Consider the following 7,422-nt stretch of genomic DNA (forward strand, 5'->3'; position numbering starts at 1 on the left):
AAAGCCTCCAGACACTGGGAGGCTTTGCCTCAGGGATATGGGTTCTGCCCGTCGGAACATTTTAATTTTGCCCTGTGTTTGGGTTCCAGTGAGAACGAGCCCTGAAATGCAGTGGTCTTACGAAAGATGGGAAATCATGAGTGTCCTGATCCCTCCAGACTTGGTTCGGGACCATTGGTAATAACAAGAAAGATTTGATTGATCCAATATGACTTTTTGTGGAAGAGGAATGATATTGCAATTACTTGTCCTTAGAGGGCTGAAGTCTGAGACTGTAATGCTGAGAATAGGCTGCACATTCAATCAGAACAGTTGTTGATCTGGTCAGTCTTAGCATTGCCAGATCTTTGTATCACTCACATTAACATTTCCAGATTTTGCTGTTGGGCTGTCGTGACCTTGAACTCTCAGTCCTCTGTGAAGACATGCCTTCGACTCATGCCATGAAGACATGCCTTTTACTCAACTCACAAAATGGTAGTTTTCTCTTAAGTCTTTTATCCACAACACCCATTTCTTAAAATATTTGTATTTTCTGGTTTGGAGATATTACTTCGAACATCTCTGAGAGAAACTTACTGCTTGTGAGTGATTCGTTCATTTTAGATTTTTTGGGGCTATTTTTCACCATCCCTACTTCTATCAATAATGCATCTGAGTTTTATACACGTAAGGTTTCTTTGAAACATTGCAAAATACCAGATCTGCAACAGCGACAATGTTTTTTAGCAATACACTTATGCAGGAGCAGGCATGCTGGGTAGTTCATAAGCTTTTAATGAAACGCTGGCAGATATTAGGGTTTTATGGGCTGGAAAACAGTGCAAATCAAAGAGCTTTGCTTACTGTTTATAGCATTTTTCCTCTGAATCTAACAATATTTATCTCACTTTTTCCATTTTGCGTTTTGCTCTTCACATATTTACTTTCACTGATATATTTAAAGCCAACAAACTATTTTGTATGAAATATATGTAGAGTTGCAATCCTCCTGTCACTGTGGGCATCCAGACACCGGGATAAAGCCTGAGATGACTTATTTCACATCTCTCTTTTTCTTCAGTCTGCCTTTATCCTAATGAGGTTACACATCTTTAGCCAGGACATCGTTAATTGTGACTTCCCTGAGGCCATGCAAATGGTCCCTAAGGGCTGCTGTGCTTTCTGAGTGCCTGCTGGCTCATACCTCTTCTTGTCACATTTCTGAAGCTCTTCTCAGAGCATGCCTCTATCACTATGTTTTTCTTGTTCTATCTGCTTAAATAGTCAAAATATTTGATGGCATTATAGTATCCTGCTACTACTAGGAGGTAAAAATATATGTCTGAGAGAAGCAGATGATTTCTAAGTAAACAAAAGAACTTGTTTTTAAGAGAAGCTACAAATGGAAAATATGACATTTTTCTCCCCAGTTCTACTGTAGTTTGTAAATCTGAAATAATAGCAATATTTCTCTGTACATGAAAAATATGCTTGGTTTGAATGGATATGAGACTTGTGTATGCTACCTCAAATTAAATTATAGAAACGTATTTTGTGCTTTTCAGAATTATATTTTATGTTCCAGTTAGCCTAATATGGTTTACTCAGGTCACAGTATCAGCACTATTTTTAAAGCTTTTTCTTTTCCCGAGGATGCAGAACACCTACTTCAAACTTGTTGGAAAGTTTTCATTGACACCAGTAGACTGCAGCTCAAGCTGTTTGTTTACAGTGCAGCTGTATTTTATTGGAAGTGTAACAGTATCAGTACGATGCTGAGAATGAGCTTTAATGTCTAATTTACCTTGTAGGACCTAGCATTAGATACTCTGTATTTTTACTTTCATCCAAATTCTGCTGGGTGTTAATTGCTCTCCTCAGCTTGGGTGTACAAGTGTAGATGGACTGTAACTTTTGTCTCAGCTCCCGTGGGAAACCGCTCAGAGCAGATCAGATCCCAAACTGCAAACAGCAGCAGAAACGTTGCAGGAGAGGAAATAGGGGAACTTTCAGAGAACCACTTTGATTAGACTTAGTTTTGGCTTGTCCTGACCAGCTGCTTCATCACAACACCCTATCTCTTGTCTTTTTCTTAGCATGGGTGTAGTCTACATCACTCTCTCCTCCTTCTCTTCTGTTCATCTTTTTGTGCCTAGTTGCCAGAAGAAAGTTTCATGACATAATTTACCCAAAATAATCATGGCCTGTGCTATCAAGCTGATAATCTCATTTGCTCTGTCTGATACACCTCTTCTCCTTCTCCTTGCCTTTCTCATCTGCTTATACCTTAAACTCTTTGGCAGGGATTTCTACTATTCCTGCTGATTGGTTTCTGCTTACTACTACTGGTGACTTTCTGCTGATTTTCTACTGAGCCTGTGCAGTGTCTCTCTTCACTTGGGTGTGGTTAGACTCATCCTTAAGGTGTCAATAAGCATAGTTAACAACAATTTTGGAGCACTCCTGAAGTTTTTCTTGTATCAGGAATCTTCGTGATTAGTGGTTTTTTTTTTTTTTCAAACATGTACATTTTCGAGTGTATAAAAAGATCCTTTGCTTCTGACAGCGTGAATCCGTGCGCTGTATGTGCAATTTGCCCTGGTAATTACTTATGTATGGTGATAACCATAGCAACATCCCAGGTAGATAATGTCATGCAAATTACTGCAGCTCCAGGGATGGGAGATGTTAATACAAGTATGTACTTGCACCCCTGGTCTTCAACATTTTGCGGTGACTTTCCCTTTCCCTCCCGCAAAACACGTTGGTTTGAAATTTCCTTTCCTCCCTACGATCAGAAAGCAAAGGAAAACCTCTTGCTACGTTTCTCAGTGGTATTCACAGAGTGGGGGGGAGGAGGGTGGTCCTTCAGTGTTTCTGTCATGAATAATTTTGTATGCACAGTGGAAATTCCACGGTGTATGTAGGGCATAAAAGTCTAGAGACTTGGATACACTGCTGGGCCGTGTTGTGCTTAAACCCAAGTTCCTGCACTTGCAAACACAGAGTGTGAGCACGTGGGGGTGGAAGTGCAGCCACGGATGTTTGGGCTGAGGTGTAAACGTCCCCAAATCAGTTACTGAAGATATAGGAGAGGAGCTTTGTTGCTCAAAGCAGACACTGCTATAGCTGAATACTTATCAGGGCCCGTGCATTGTTAGTGAAATGGGGAAATAGCAGAGTAGGAGCTGGTAACAGTTAGCCCTTGGTTGGTCATAAGCAAGAGCAACAACAACAACAAAAAAAAAATCTGTAGGAAAGCTGATGTGCATAAACACTAGTCCTTGTGTAACCTTAGAACCCTGGATGTATGAAAGTAAGGTACGCCTCCAAACTGTAACTAGAGTCTTTTGTTAAAGATAGAGAAAGAGCAGACAAGGAAATTGCTTAAATAAAGACTTTGCTTTTTTTAGTGAAGGACAAAATTGTTGCTGAATTCGTACTTGTTTGGAGTTAAATAGTGAAAACGTGGTTTTAGTTCTGCAATTTTTGCTGAAGTTGCTGATTACTGAAAGCTGCACTGCCCCAGCCTTTAAATGAGGAAATATCCTGATAGAAGAGAGTGGAGATTTGTGGAAAGTGACAGAAAGACTGGTGCAGACAACCACAGTTTGTCAGGGACATGATCCCAGAGCTGTTCAATGGGCCAGCACTGAATAGTCTTTATCATAAAACCATGGTCTGTCTCAAACAGAACCGTGGGGGAGAGTGCAAACAAAATTATTGAAGTCACTGAGAAATTTTATTTGTGCTAAAGGTAGTAGACAACAGAGAGTATTAATTAACTGGAGATTAAAATACTGCTAATCTGTATCCCTTGATATCTGTACAGGAGGGTTTGCCACTCTTACAGGTTTGCCTGCAAATCCCAGGTTGTGAGTTTGATCTTTTCCCCTCTAATTACTCTGTGATTTAACAGTTCAGTACTGTGCCCGATGGTAGCACTGACAGCACAGCTCAGCTGTGCCACCCTCCCAGGCAGTGCAGTTTGAAAGGTGCCCATGTTCAGGTAAGCCCCAGTTTGTTGTCAAACCTTGCCACAGCACCTGAAGTTATGGACACCCCTGATCTACACTGGAGTATTTCATTCAGAGGAAACCACCTGTTAGGATGCCTACTTAAGAAAAGCAAACTGCACCAGAAAGAAGTATATAAGGTCAGGCTTTCTAATCATCTGACAGAAACTGTTGAACCTAATTATCTGCAGGAGTTCTTGCCTGTCTGCCTACTTTGCATTTAATGGATATTTCTTTGTCATTTCTATTTTCAGCGTGTGATTGTCTAAGAATGGCATCTCCTTAAAACCCAAATCACATCAAAGAGAACACCAGGTGCCTTGGAATTACAGGGATACCTGAGGCCCTGGCAAGTTAAATACACACTTCTTCAAAATAAAATTTGTAATAACTGCACTTCTAGACCTACTGAAACCCTGTTCATAGACCAGTTTCTGACCAGTACCAGAGTCAGAGAAAACACTTAACTGCAGTTATCCAGTCCTTTGCCTCCCATGGTTTCTTCAGGACTGAACTGACCTCTTCCTAAGTCTAGGGGATAGTGGGGATCAACACTGGCATAATTTTTGTTTCCTGGCTTTGTTGTGAAAGTGCATCTCTCTGTGGTTTTGATTTATTGCTGTTATTCACAGAGCAGGGTATGATTAACAATGTTTAAAAGCAAGAAGGCTGCAAGCAACCTAGGAATGTCTGAGCAATGGTGCCAGCTGTTAATGAAACTCGTAGCAATTGAAGATCTTAAAAGTTCATCTCAGAATCTGCTGACATTGCAAAGCTTCCCTCAGAGCTGCAATACCATTCCAACACAGAGGAAAAAAGTGTGCACGAGAAAAGATCTGTCTAGGTTAATGCCACATGCAGGGCTGGTGTTGGATTTAGTGACTCTGCTTCCCTGCTCTGGTGAGGGTGCTGCTTTCCTCCACCACATTTTTTGGTTTGCTTCTAGCTAACCACACGAAGGGAACCTGCCAGCATGTGAAACCCTGCTACGTTAGCTAGCTGGGCAGTTTGTATTTAACAGGTGGGCACGTGTTATCAGCAAGCAAAGGAAACAACAACATCAAAGTCATATGTCAAAAAGGCAAGTGTTTAACAAGTATTATTTGATGTACATGGTTTTATTTACAGTCTTTTCTCCTCACTTTTTCTGCCTCAGCAGTTGCTCACCTTTGCTACTTTATGACATGAAGTTCAAGGATACATTGCATTATCACAGACATCGGTGGAGAGAAATTGGCTTGTCATTAATAAAAACTGTAAAACCAACCCTACAATAAACCCTGATTTTGGCCACGACCTCTCCCTCCTGAAACACAGCCCAGAGCTTTCTGAGCGTTTTTAACCCAGGGTTAAAATCTCGCTGTGCAAAGGTCAGCTGTAGAAAGGACTCATCACAGGGCTGAGAGATGTGTAAGTGCTGTGGCTGCAGAGCAGCCTGGAATGGAGATATCCAGGGGAACAGAGGAACTTGGCTCTTTCACAGGGCAAAGGGGTCTGTTCAATGTCCACCAAAATCAGCTGAAAGCATCTCTGTAACTTTATTTTGCCAATGATGCAAAGCAAAGCCACGCAGCTTTTAGGGCAGGAAGTGCAGTATGCTGGAAGCAATGCGAATTCCTTTGGCTCCTTTTTGCATCACTAATTTTTATTTATCACACAAAATCATAAACTGCACATAAACTTAAATGCAGACATAATGTACATTACTGTGATAATAGAGAAGCTGTGCTCCTTTAACCAGACAGATGAAATAGAAATAGACATATTGAACGAGTTCTCTTCAGTGGAATGTTCAAATTCCTTATCTTTTCTAGATCTTTAAATTCTAAGTTGTCTGTTAAGGATAAAAAAGTGTAATTACACTAAAATGTGCTTTCAAAAGACAACACATCATCTAAATTTCTTCAGACAACAGCATATGAATGTCCAAAGACTTGGTTGAAAGCCTTTCATATAGGGCCCTGCACTCAATATCTTTTCCAAGTTTTGTTGTAGATTGACTATTTGGAATTTACAAACTGTTCAAGCAGAATGCACAACAACTACGGTTTTGAATGTGTATAAATATCACTCCTACAAGTTAGGTTAGCTGCTTAAAAATATCAATTAAGGGAAGTCTACATGTCGAGTTATTGTTTTGTCACAGTGTACCTGGGCTTAACCAATGACAAGTAGCCAAATTCAATAGGCAAAGCCAAAACAGCTGTGGAAAAGCGTGTTAACTAGTGCCAGAATTGTGACATGCAGATTTAAATAAACTGAGTTATGAACTGAAACTGGCTATAGTATAGTTGCACATGTCAGTGAAGAAGACAAGCTCATTCTTTGCCTGTAAAGTAGCATTGGAACACATCCTGTACACAGTCTGTATTTAAATGTAAATATGGGATTACCTTTTAGGTTGTGAGACAGACTCATACAGGCAACAAACATTGCATCTTGTGAGTGAAAACTGTTGTGTCAAATATGGCTAGATTAGTAGGGTTGATGGGCTTTATTCAAGGTTCCTAGAATTTATCTGCCAAGCATAAATAATTATTTAACAACTAATAGGGTGAGGCCAGAAATATAATAGCTTTTATGTTGAAATTAACATCAAGTGATCTGTAGACATCTGCTAAGCAGGCCAAATGTGGTCTATGTGCTGTATGTTTTGCCTCACTGCCTCAAAATAACAAGCAGTGCTTATATTTGGAGGGGCAGTTTTCCTTGTTGAAGTGGAAAAAAAAATTCTGATAGAAAATCATTTGCACTGTTAGGATCAAATGTGTGACAAACATTAAATAGCCCTACAAATTTAAATAATGCTCCATGTTGAGATTTCAGCCTTGCAAATGCTCATTTCCTGATGTGTGCTTACTGTTGTTTGGAGGGGAAAAAAAAAGTTCTTTCTTGTTAGAAAGAAAACAAAGTATCACGCAGTATATTCCGGCTCTTAGCTTTTTCAGCTTTCTGGGGCCCAGTAAGTGTGGGAGCCTGGGCTGCAGTGATTTTATTTTTTCCATAATGACCAGAAGGGTGAGGGAATCCTTAGAAAAACCACAGCATTTAGAAAGCCTGAACAGGTTCCAAGTGGCAAAGACCCTTTCCAAGCAGATACTGGCTGTTGCCTTGCAGGGACCTGCATTGTGTTTGTGTGTGTGTTTGGGTGCTGTGGATGCCAGAACAGAAACTGTGCTTCCTTTCCTTGAGAGCACCACTGTTGGCATGGCCTCTTTGCTTTGCTGCCTGCTGCAGTTTGTCTGCTTTCAGGGCCAACCATTCAATCTCTGGCATCTTCTCTAGAGGTCTTGGCCTTTCCTCTGTTTTAAAAGTATTAGAAGGAGGTTGAATTGCTGAGTGGGGAGTGTAATCTTTGTGAGGCCAAGTCTAAAGATGTTAGTAAGCTCAAAGGGCTAGACTGGCAAATTACCGTGTACTATGC

This window comes from Vidua chalybeata, chromosome 6, assembly GCF_026979565.1.
Source record: "Vidua chalybeata isolate OUT-0048 chromosome 6, bVidCha1 merged haplotype, whole genome shotgun sequence".
In the NCBI taxonomy this organism is placed as follows: Eukaryota; Metazoa; Chordata; class Aves; order Passeriformes; family Viduidae; genus Vidua; species Vidua chalybeata.